This window comes from Salvia splendens, chromosome 16 (assembly GCF_004379255.2).
Source record: "Salvia splendens isolate huo1 chromosome 16, SspV2, whole genome shotgun sequence".
NCBI classification, from domain to species: domain Eukaryota; kingdom Viridiplantae; phylum Streptophyta; class Magnoliopsida; order Lamiales; family Lamiaceae; genus Salvia; species Salvia splendens.
The window spans coordinates 20,593,488-20,606,994 of NC_056047.1; positions in this window are offsets into that span (position 1 = coordinate 20,593,488).

Sequence of the window (13,507 nt, forward strand, 5' to 3'; positions counted from 1 at the left end):
TTAAGCTGAATTGTGGTCTTGTATCCTCCTTAGAAGCTTGGACTCCACATCGTTGGCTTATATATGTTCTAAAAAGGGGATCAGCCTTTGAAGAACAAGATACCTCAGTAACATTTGTAAGAGACGACACGCACATAGACAGACAAAACACACCTAGACAAGCAAGACGCACATAAACGAACGAGACGCACATAGACAAACAAAAAGCACATAGACAAAGTAAAAAAACAAAGAAAAACACATACCTCTAGGACCGAACTAGACACAAGACGGACTGACCGGACTGTCTCTTACAAATGGAACTTCTTGAGGTTGGAAATGTGCCATGTTCGGGGTACTTGTTCTCCTGACATGTGAGTCAATTTGTAAGACCCTTTGCCGAGGACTTCTGACACCCGATATGGACCTTCCCATGTGGGTTCGAGCTTGCCCAGCTTTTCTGCTCGGCTTACTTCGTTGTTTCTCAAGACAAGATCTCCCACTTGAAATTGCAGCTTTTTCACCCTTTGGTTATAATACCGGGCTACTTGCTCCTTGTACTTGGCTGTTTTATGCAGGCCAATTCTCTTCTTTCTTCGGCCAGATCTAGTTCGGCTCTCAGTCCGTCATCATTCATTTCTGAGGAGAAATTAGAGTTCGGGGACTGGGTATGCCGATCTCAACCGGAATCACGGCTTCAGTGCCGTACACCAGACTGTACGGAGTTTCACCGTTGGAAGCTTTGGGTGTAGTTCGGTAGGACCATAGGACTTGAGGGAGATTTTCTACCCATTGTCCTTTGGCTTGTTCTAACCGAGCTTTCAACCCTTTCACCAAGATACGGTTTGTTACCTCCGTTTGTCCGTTTGCTTGTGGGTGGGAGACCGAAGTGAACCGCTGTTGAATATTCAGCTCTTGGCACCAATTCTTGAATGTCTTGTCGGTGAACTGAGTCCCGTTATCCGAAATGAGGATGTGGGGTAAGCCAAATCGGCACACTATGTTCTTCCAGACGAAATCCAATGCCTTTGAGCTCGTTATCGTAGCTAATGGTTCAGCTTCTACCCACTTTGTAAAGTAATCCACGGCAACGATAAGGAATTTCATTTGCCGAGGAGCTTGTGGTAGTGGTCCCACTATGTCTATGCCCCATTGCATAAAAGGCCAAGGGCTTTGCATAGCATATAGATCGGTCTGCGGCATCTTTGGGATATTTGCATGGATTTGGCACTTCATGCATGTCTTGACGAGCTGCACTGCGTCTTGTACCAAAGTTGGCCAATAATACCCCCATCTCAGAACTTTTTTAGCTAAAGCTCTAGCTCCGATGTGGCTACCGCAAGATCCTTCATGAACTTCTCTAAGGATGTAGTCCGTCTCTTCTGGCCCTACACATCGCAATAACGGCTGAAGGTAGGACTTCTGTATAGGACTCCTTCATGAAGTTCGTACCGAAGGGCTCGGCATGTGATTTTCCGAGCTTCTCTCTTATCCTCGGGCAGTTGTCCTTGATCTAGATACTGTAAGATCGGCGTCATCCAGTTCGGCGAGCTGGCTACTGAAAGTACCTCAGCTTCATCAATGCTTCTGTGCATCAATTCCTCCACTTTTGAACTTGGATATGAGGCTAACTTACTTAAAATATCTGCTCGGCTGTTTTCCGCTCTGGGAATGCGGATTATCCGAAAATAAGAGAAACTTCGGCTAATGCTTTGCGCTTTGTCCCAATATTTCCTCATCCTCTCATCACGGGCTTCACTTGTACCCAACATGTGATTCACTACGACTTGTGAATCACAATGGATTTTGAGAGACTTGATAAATAGACTTTGCGCTAGCTTGAGTCCGGCAAGGAGAGCTTCGTATTCGGCCTCATTATTAGTAGTTGGGAATAAGAACCGAAGTGAGTAAGTTACCTCGTGTCCGTCGGGAGCGATAAGTAAAATACCAGCTCCACTTCCCGTTTTATTCGAAGCTCCATCTACGAATCCGCTCCAGCAGTCCGGTGGCTCTACTTCGGATTCCAGGGGCTGTGCTAGTTCGGCATTGGTAGAATTTTTCTGTTCGGCAATGACAGGGATTGCTTGATCGAACTTTGCTTCTGCAAGAAAATCTGCCAAGGCTTGTCCCTTGATGGCTTTCCGAGGTAGGTATTCGATTGAGTGTTCTCCCAACTCTATGCCCATTTGGCGATTCTGCCTGATGCTTCTGGCTTGGTCAAAACTTGCCGAAGTGGAAGATCGGTTAAGACGCATACCTTGTGAGCATAGAAATATGGCCGCAGTCTCCTTGCTGCATTTACTAATGCCAGAGCAATTTTTTCCAGAGGTTGATACCTTGTTTCTGGACCTCTTAATGCTCGGCTTGTAAAGTAGATGGGAAGCTGCTTTAGGCCTTCTTCTCGTACAAGCACCGCGCTAATGGTCTGATCCGATGCCGCTAAGTATAAGAATATCACTTCAGCATCTGTTGGAGCAGAGAGAATAGGAAGCTCGGCTAAATAACTTTTGAGCTCGTCAAAAGCCTTTTTCTGCTCGACTCCCCACTCAAACTTTGGTGCCTTCTTTAACACTTTGAAGAATGGCATTTGCTTTTCGGCTGCTTGGGAAAGGAATCTATTCAGTGCGGCTAGACATCCAGTTAGCCTTTGCACATCATGTATGGACTTCGGCATTGCCATGTTCTGAACAATTTGAACTTTTAGCGGATTTGCCTTGAGTCCTTCCTTTGAAACCCAACAACCTAGAAACTTTCCCGAATCTACCAAAAAGGTACATTTTTGGGATTGAGTTTGAGGTTGGCTTTTCGGAGCACGTCGAGAGTGGACTTGAGATTGTCTTCGTACTCCGAAGTGCTTCTGCTTTTAACGACTATGTCGTCAACATACACTTCAACCTCCTTTCCGATCAAATGCCGAAAAAGCTTATCTACCATCCTTTGATATGTGGCTCCGGCATTCTTTAAACCGAACGGCATCTTTTTATAAGCAAAGATGCCGAAGTCAGTAATGAAAGCCGTTTTTGGAGCATCATTCTCATCCATTAAGACTTGGTGGTAGCCTTTGTATAAATCAAGAAAACAGAAAATTTCGAAGCCGATCAAAGCTTCTACTTTTTTGTCTATGTTCGGAAGGGGATAGCAATCTTTAGGACAGTGCTTGTTTAGATCGGTAAAATCTATGCACATCCGCCATCCTCCTTCTTTTTTCTTGATCATCACAGGATTGGCCACCCAAGAGGGATATTTCACCTTGAATAATACATCCGCTTTCAGTAATTGGCGGACTTCGTCATGGATGACTTGATTTCTTTCTGCCGCAAAGAGTCTTTGCTTCTGTTTTATAGGCCGGACTGATGGATCAATATTTAACCGATGAGTGATTACCTCAGAGGGCACTCCGGTCATGTCCAACGGAGACCATGCAAAGACACCTTTGTACTCCTTGAGGAGCTGGATGGTCTTTTCCCGGAGTAGAGGCGTTCCCGCGAAACCGATCTTGACCGTTCTGGATGGATCATCTTCGTATAACTGAACGGTCATTGAGTTCGGCTCTGGTGTGACTTCGGTCATTTCGCTTGCCTCTGACTCCGGCTGTTGTGATTGCTATGCTTGATGATGCCGATCTGATTGCTCGGCACTTTTAAGCGCAATCTGCAGACACTCTTTTGCTCTCTTTTGATCACCTCGGATGACCGCTATCCCCCCTTTAGTGGGGAGCTTGATGGTGAGATGATAAGTAGAGCAAACGGCCCGAACTGCGTTGAGCCAGTCTCTTCCCAGGATGATGTTGTACGGAGACCGAGCTTTTACCACAAAGAACTCGATCATCGTACTGGAGCTTGTAGGCGCTTTTCCCACCGTGATCGGAAGGCTGATAATACCTTCAGGGCGGGTGTCCTCCTGGGCGAAACTTTTCAGAGGAAGTGGTGCCGGACTAAGCCGAGCTGGATCCACTTCTAGTTTATCGAAACATTCTTTAAAAAGAATGCTGACTGACGCTCCTGTATCCACAAACACTCTGTGGATCAGTTTGTTTGCCACTCCGGCTTGGATGACAATAGCGTCTTGATGAGGAGAGATGGCCGGGACGGGATCTGCATCTGAAAAAGTAATCACTTCGTCCTGCTTCAGCCTTTTATGCGTTGGCTCCTCTCGATTGAAGCCTCTGCGCTCTGACTTCAGGGACGATTTAGTCTTCCCGGCAGGGAGAGCATCAATAGTCAGGATTACTCCATCATATTGCTGCTCGTCATCGTCTTCGGGATCCTGTTGCCTTTTCGGATCCTGAGGAGCGCAGTTCGCACCTCTTTGCTTTTGTTCTTTTTCGGCTGCTTGCTTTGGTATTTTTTAATGTCCCTGCTTTCACAAGAGCATCAATACCTGCAGCCAAATGTCGGCACTCCTCGGTATCGTGACCGTGGTCTTGATGGAAGGAGCAATATTGATCCTGAGGTCGACGCGCGGCCGATTTCGTCATCCGCTTTGGTTTTTCGAACATATCGGAATGCAGTTCGAAAATTTCCGCTCTTGACTTGTTCAATGGTACGAACTGAGCGGGCGGCTTCTCAGAATTGAGACGTGGCCCCAATCGGTCTTGCACCGGAGTCCTTTGAATCCTTTCAAAAGGAGTTCGGCGAGGATGTCCCTGATCGCCAAAAGGAGTTCGGCGAGTTTGTCCCTGATCGCTGTGATCGGGCTTCCTCCTGTCTCCTCGGGATGAGCTGTCTAAAGACCGTTTGCGACGGTCTGCCTCATCGGCACGGGAGAACTGGTCCGCAATGTCCCACATCTGTTGAGCTGTTTGCGGACTGCATTCCACGAGCTTTCTGTAGAGAGCTCCGGGCAGGATTCCATTTTGGAATGCCGAAATGACAAGTAGATCATTGAGATCATCTACTTGTAGGCATTCCTTGTGGAATCTCGTCATAAAGTCGCTGATCTTTCGTCGCGACCTTGACGTATAGAAAGCAGCTGAGCCGAAGTGATTCGGGCTTCCGCTTTCTGAAAGAACCTCCTGTGGAAAGCATCCATTAGATCTCGGTAAGATCTAATGCTGCCTTGGGGGAGGCTATCGAACCACCTTCTTGCGTTCCCGATAAGCAGCTCGGGAAACAGCTTGCACATGTGGACCTCATTGAGACCCTGGTTCGCCATGTTATACTGATAGCGTCCCAGGAAGTCATGAGGATTCACCAACCCGTCATAAGTCATCGACGGAGTTCGGTAGTTCTGTGGAAGGGGAGTTCGGGTGATATCGTCCGAGAACGGAGTCTTCAATGCTCCGTACATGGCGAACCCGACATCTCTTCGGTATGGAGGAGATGGAGATCTCCTGTGATTCCGGTACCGAGGAGGAACAAGAACATGTCGGGGTTGAGGATTCTTCTTCCTAGAAGACACGGCACTACTGCGGTAGTGACTTTCATGTCTGGATGAGGAAGGAGAATCCACCGTTTTCGTCTTCGGTTCTTGGCTCTTTTGCAGGAAGGCTAAGAACTCATCCTGCTTCTCAGCCAAGAACAGCTTGACAGCCTCATTCAAATCAGGCTGCTGGGAAGACTCGGTGTGTGGACCTTTTGAGCGGCTTGTTCCTTCATCGTGAAAACTGGAAGTAGATGTCTCCCGAGGCTGTTTTCCGGACCTGCGGGCTGGACTAGCTTCCTCATGGTTTTCACGAACGGTATTACGGGTAGTATGTGATCTGGTATGCATTTTTTTTTTGGGTGGAAAAAGGGTCAAAAATTCGCTTTATCACAAATTTGGTTCTCTGATTCCCACAGATGGCGCCAGTGATGGTTTGGCGAATTTTTGATGGTGATGAATGCAGGAAAATGCAGATCACGACACAGAGATTTACGTGGTTCGATTTACTGAGGTAAATCTACGTCCACGGGAAGAAAAGAGGGCAGAGTTGTATTGCTTGATCTGTTTTCTACAGCTTACAATACAGACTTGCTATTTGATATTTGATCTCTAGCGAACTTAACCCTTCTTTATCTGATCTGAGTTCTATTTATACATTGAACTAAGATCGTGGCTTGCATCACCAATAACTAGGTCGTGGCTTACATCACCACTAACTAGGTCGTGGCTTACATCACCACTAACTAGGTCGTGGCTTACATCACCACTAAGTATGTCGTGGATGTCGTGGAGGTCATGAGATCCTGCATGGGTCCACCACTAAATAGATCGTGTAGTGGAGGTCGTGGAGGTTCTGCATGGGTCCACTATCTCCCAGTTCGGTCGAATACTGAGACCGAACTGCTGAACTGCCGATCTGAGAGTAGAGCTTGATTGGTCGGCTTTTACCGAGCCGTAGGCTGGGGCCGAACTCTTTGGTAATGCCGAACTGATTGGTCGGCTTTTACCGAGCTGTAGGCTAGGGCCGAACTCTTTGGTAATGCCGAACTGATACTCTTCCTTGGGCTTTGGGCTGATGGGCCGTCACTGCTATTGGGCTTGTTTAGTACGTACCCCATCAGGTAGCAACAATCAGCCAGAGAAGGCCGACAAGAATTCCCAATCAAGATCCATCTCTTCCCCGAAAATCAATCATCACTCGGTTCGACGCCCCCAATTTTCCTCCTCAAAACCCAAACCCCGAACCTGGATTTCCAGATCCAATTCCACCGCTGCAATTCCTGTTCTCAAAGTAGTATCTCACACGGAATCACGGATGGATGTCACAGAGAATCGGGTGGCCATTCATGACAGGTTCAGGTCGAGGCTGACATGGGTGTTGATGGAAGCAAAGCTACACATGGTGGAATCAGATTCTCTTGGGGATGTGGCGAAGATAGATGAAGATGAAGGTGATAGCATTGAGTATCTATTGCAATTGAAGAGGAAGAGAACTTCAAGTATTATGGTTCTCCAAAGCAATTGGAATAATCTGGTGAATAGAACAGATTGATCCAAGGGGATACAGTGGTGGGATACGGATGCCTCAACAACTACGGTTAGTTTCGTGGTGGAGGTGGTGAAGGGGGAAGAGGTGGATGAGGGTGGAGGCGGTGGTTGATTGGAGGTGATTTGCAGAACTAGAATTGGAATAAAATAAAAAATGTAGTGAAAATCTTATGGGTGATTTGGTCCGTTTATAAATATTGTGAAAGAAATAATAACAAAAAAGAAGAGAAAATACATAAAAATTCAAAAATCCATTTTTTCGAAAAATTCGCATGTCACAGTCCCATTTTTCGAACGGTCAGCGAATGGAATCCCTTTTTTCGAAAGGCATGCGAATTTAAACTTTTTTTCCGAAATCTCTTAAAACCCCTCAATTTCTCAAACCTCGTTTCCTCAAAGTTGAAACACATCTGTGTCACTTCTTATTATCAAATGATACGTATATCAATCAATCATCATTTCTTTGAGAAAATCGAAAATCAATTTACACAAGTTTGTACAATGAAATCATTCCTCGCTCTCAGTCCATCCATCTCCAATTCCTCTACTTCCATTTGAAACCTTCCACTCTTCTTCGCTCAAGAACCACGATTAGCCCCTCCAATCTAAACTAAGAAATCTTTCAAATAGCAGAATACACCTTTCCGGTTTGCATCACGAGAGAGAACGCGTCGCCCTTCGGATCAGCGGCGTCCACAGCGCTGCACCTCTTTCTCTTTCTCATCCTCTTTCCACCGTCTAAGAGCTCCTCCGTTTCCCAATTATCTCAACTGCAAAATCGTGATCATCATCCCAAGCATTCACCATTGAAATGTCACCACCGCATTCAGAATTATCCTGTGCTAAGTATTTATACAGACTTTACTTTGTTTCATACAGTCTTTTTTTTATTCAAATGACTTTTCATTCATTCTTATTCCTATATTAATGAATATTGATGGTAGAGTAAAGAGAAAATTAAACGTTACAATGGAGACCAGACCTATCTAGCTACTTTTTAATTTTATTATTCATAATGACATTAAATGTGATTAAGATGTCCTAGTAACTGAAACAACGCCAGCTTAATCATACAAATTTGTTAACAAAAATTAATTTTAATTATATTATAAACTTTAAATTAAAATGGAGTCTTGTAAATATCTAAAAACTTTTTTTTATATATGTATAGATAGATTTTCATTTGTAACTACCCCATTAATTTTAGTTTATTTCTTTTATAAAATATTTATAGTACGTACTCCATATGATATATATATATATAGGGGAGCGTTATTCTCCTATTCATCCCTTAGATCATTTATTCTTCTTAATATGGGCCGTTAGATCTCATTCATCAACGGTCCAGATGATCTGCATTATTACACTACAATTGTGCATTATTAGTCGGTGTGCATTATTCAACTGAAAATATGTACTATTATTACACTATAATGGTGCATTATTAGTCGGTGTGCATTATTCAACTGAAAATCTGCATTATTAAATGACATGTGGCACCAATCTAACCGTCGGATGACAAAATAGTGGGGCTGAGATTAAAAAGAACAAAGAACAACGAACAAAAGATACAAAAAGGAAATGAATACATCCATATATATATATATATATAGTCCCGTTATTCACAAATCCACTCTTAAAGATCGAACCACCGAACCATACCAAATTAGGGTTTTTAGATCTAGTTTTTTATGGATGAGAGACACAAATTTATCAATTATTTTCGCCTTCATCACGAGCCTATTTTAATTCATCAGAAGGTAAATAAGTCATACTAACATGTTACGAAGATTTAACTTCATTCCAGTAGGTTTTACTTCATTTCAGTAGGTTTTTACTTCATTCCAGTAGGATTATTACTTTATTCCAGTGCGTAAATGCGGTTTCGCTGTCGCGTGCCGTTCTTTCTCTCTACAATATCTATCACCACCGCCACAACCCTGATATGATGTAATAAACACATGGAATGATGTAATAAATTATTGGAATGAAGTATGTGTAGAAGCATTTGAAGTCCTACTGGAATGAAGTCAAAACCTTATCCAATGAAGTAATAACGTTTCTGAATGAAGTAATAAACGCACTTGAATAAATTGCATTTTTTAATGTAAATAAAGTAAAAATCAGGTCAATGAATTCAAATGAAATATATGTTGAATCATTTCAAAACCTACTGGAAGAAAGTAAACACATGTTGTAGTTTCAAGGTATTACGACGGAATGAAGTAATAAACCTATACAATGAAGTAAAATGGGCTTGTAATGAAGATCGAAAAATTTACACAGCAGCACATCTCATCAAAAAAACTAGATCTAATGGCCCAGATTTGGTCTCTAGTTCGGTCTTTAAAATTGGTTCGACATTGATCACAACTCTCTCTATATATATATACTTCGCAGCTTTTTCAGTCCAATGTTCTTTTTAATCACAACCCTTGGATCCTTGAATTGGATGGTTGTGATGATCTGTATTATTTGATGAAAAATTGCATTATTAGTCGGTGTGCATTATTCAACTGAAAATCTGCATTATTACACTTTAATTGTGCATTATTAGTCGGTGTGCATTATTCAACTAAAAATCTACATTATTAAATGACACGTGGCATCAATCTAACCATCGGATGACAAAATCGTGGGGCTGAGATTAAAAAGAACAATAGAACAAAAGATACAAAAATGAAATGAATACATCCATATATATATATATATATATATATATATATATATAGAGAGAGAGAGAGAGAGAGAGAGTTGTGTTCATATCCTTTTCACATAATTTCTCTTATATCCTTCTAGATTTCATTCGTAGATTTAATCAAATCCTATGGTCTAAATGATTTGCTGAAATCATTAAATTTAATCAATTTTAAAAACGAAAAGGGAAAAATAGAGAATCAATAATGTGGGTTGTTATGGAAAAATCCATGATTTCCTCCGTTGAGGATCTCTGCAGTTTTTTCAACAAACTTGTATAGAATTCGTTCTCTCCCTTCTCCATCACTGCAAGATTTCTGTCGCCTGTCGAGAAGATCAATTTCGCAGCGTCGATCTCTTTGATTCAAACTTGGACAGAATTCGTTTTTCAACAAACTGTTTGTTGCGGGCTTTGAATCACCCGTCGACATCTTTCGATTAATAATGGAATAAGGTAATCCAGCGGTTTCCGGTCATGTTTGTTGTTCGGAGGTTGTAAATCATGTGATTATTTTCACACGCTCCAGACGTGATTGTCTCCCTAATCCATCTCTGCACTTTTTTTTCGTGTAAATCCTCAATTCGTTCCCTCTTTCCTCAATTTCATCGGAAACCGCGTGGATGTGCTGGAGATACGGTTTCAGAATCCTCCGCTTATCCTTCTTCCTAATCCTTAGCACGAACCTCCGGCTTCCGCCGTCTCTCTCCACTCGATTCAGCCACGAGACTCTTGCACCGAGGATATCGTCTTGGATCGTCTGATTGTCGTCAAGCGATAAAATGATGTCGGTTGATTTTTTTCTGGCGGAGAGGTTGGTGAAATCGGAGTCCTCGAGCGACGGGAGAGAGGTGAGGTAGAGCGAAATGCGGCGGTAGAAGAGGTTGCGCTGGTGAGTTGAATGGTTCAACTCGGGACTTTGAAGTGCTGGTGAACGTGAACTCGGTCGTCGATCCACATAATGTACACATAATGTACATATTGTATTGTATAATGCGTAGTTTAGTTTCTGTAATGCATTATTTGTGATATGTAATGAACATTTATACTGACGCGTTTAATTTAAGTTGCGTCGTGTTTCGATGTTTGGCGCACGTTTCTTGTTTTTCCTAAGGGTTTAACAAGCCTAGGGGCTAGGGTGTAGTATGTTCTATGTCTTAAAAACGTTGTCCAAATACACGAGATGCAGTAATTTGTCTGGGATTGCACATAATGTATATTTTATATAGTATAATGCGTAGTTTAGATTCTATAATGCATTATTTGTGATATGTAATGAACATTTATCCTGACCCGTTTAATTTAAGTTGTGCCGTGTGTCGTTGTTTGGTGATCGTTTCTTGTTTTCCCTAAGGGTTTGACAAGCCTAGGGGCTAGGGTGTAGTATGTTCTAAGTCTAAAAAACGTTGTCCAAATACACGAGCTGGAGTAATTCGTCTGGGGTTGCACATGCATAACGCGTAGGTATATTTTAAAACAGATATACATAATGTACATATTATGTAGTGTAATGCGTAGTTTTAGTTTTTGTAATGCATTATTTGTGATATGTAATGAACATTTATCCTGTCCCGTTTCATTTAAGTTGTGCCGTGTATCGATGTTTGGCGTACGTTTCTTGTTTTCCCTAAGGGTTTAACAAGCCCAGGGGCTAGGGTGTAGTATGTTTTAAGTCTAAAAATGTTGTTCAAATACACGAGCTGCAGTAATTCATTTCGGGTTGCACATGCATAGCGCGTAGGTATTTTTGAAAACAGACATACATGATGTACATTTTAGTGTAGTATAATGTGTAGTTTAGTTTCTGTAATGCATTATTTGTAATATGAAATGAATATTTATCCTGACCTGTTTAATTTAAGTTATGTTATGTTTTGATGTTTGGCGCACGTTTCTTGTTTTCCCTAAGAGTTTAACAATCCTAGGGGCTAGGGTCTAGTATGTACGACAACAACCACGTGATGCATAAAACAGGATAAATAATGTATAGAAATAGCTAAATAATGTACAAATATTGCATTCACTCTTAGACTCATGTGCAAGTTTCGTGACGGCTTCCTTCTGCCGTGGAGTTAAACTCTTTATACAATTCAGAAACTCTGTAGGGGTTCGTCGACAATACAAATGGTCGACGTTCCTACCCCTTGGTTTCCTATCCTCTGTCTCATCCGGAGCTGTACTAGTCCCGACCTCTGATAATCGCTCCCCGAATTTCTGGGCAATTCCTACTGGCAGTATATCATCGAATAATAACATACAGAATAATAACATACAATTAGTTACATAATGTACAGACTGAATAAAATAATGTGGACAGTTATACTGCATTCACTTATACACCCTTGTACATAAGCATCAAAATAATGCCTAAAAACTTACACATAATGCATTTTAATAATCAAATAATGTTCAGAATAATTCAACAAATGCACCATGAATATTGCAATCACCCATTCTCCCATGTCCAACAACAGTCACATAAAGCATAAACCATGATAAATAATGCACTAAAATAACTAAACAATGTACAGATCCGGTCAAGTAATGAACATACAAATATTCCATTCACGCTTTCACCCATGTACAACAACAGTCACATGATGCATAAAACAGGATAAATAATGCATTCAAATAGCCAAATAATGTACAGATCCGGTCAAGTAATGAACATATAAATATTGCATTCACTCTTAGACTCATGTACAACAGCAGTCAAATGATGCATAAAACAGGATAAATAATGTATAGAAATAGCTACATAATGTACAGATTCGATCAAGTAATAAACATACAAATATTGCATTCACTCTTTGACCCATGTACAACACAAGTCACATAATGGCTAAATCATGATAAATAATGCATAGAAATAGCTACATAATATACAGATTCAATCAAGTAATGAACATACAACTACTGCATTCACTCATTGACCCTTGTACAACAGCATGCCTATAATGCCTAAAACATGATAATTAATGCATACAAATAGGTAAATAATGTACAGATTCAGTTAAATAATGTGGCCATGAATATTGCATTCACCCAGTACTTCATGTACAGAAGCATCCAATTATTCCAGGAATTGGACATGCAAATGAAATTGAATGCTCACCTTCAGACTGGGATGGTTGTGAAGTGGAAGGACGTCCTCTATTCGTCATGATAAATTCGGGAGACGAACCAAAAAATCAGAACCCTATCGGATTTCATCTACATAATGGGTAACTAAACAATTGTAAAATAGAAAATAATTACAAAAATCAATTAAAGACCCAACCCTAACCACAATGAATACGAAATAATTATTTAAGAACATCCTGTCCAATAAGATTTTGAAAACCTCATTTTTTCTGGGGAAGTATTTGTGAATCGTCGAGTTGGTGGTGTGGTAGGAGGATAAATGGTGGTTGGACGCAGAAATTAACCTTCTTCAAACCCGACCTCTTCTTCGACTTCAAGAGATGCTCGCACAATACGGGAATGACGGTTGGACTGTGAAACATACGACAATCAACGCTCTGTGGAAATTGAAAGTCCCTTGAAGAGGCGGCTAGGGTTTTGATAGTGGATGGAAATTGGGGAGACGAAATGGGGTGAGATATTGAGGGAGAGTTGTTTGGTAGAGTAGATGGAAGGTCGTGGCTATATGGCGCTTAGATTTCGCACCTACTGTTTTTGGGCGGTTTTGGTACTGTAAAGTTACTAATTTGCCCATATAATGCACAAAAGGGCCCCAATAATGCACAGACGGGATCATTAGTAAGCTTCTCATCCGGATCGTCCATCCCCCAAATCTAACGGTTCCAATTAAGAAGGAACTTAAATCTAAGGGAAGAAAAGGAGATTAACACTACCATATATATATATATATAGGGGATCATTATTCTCCTTTTCATCCCTAAGATCATTTTTCGTTCT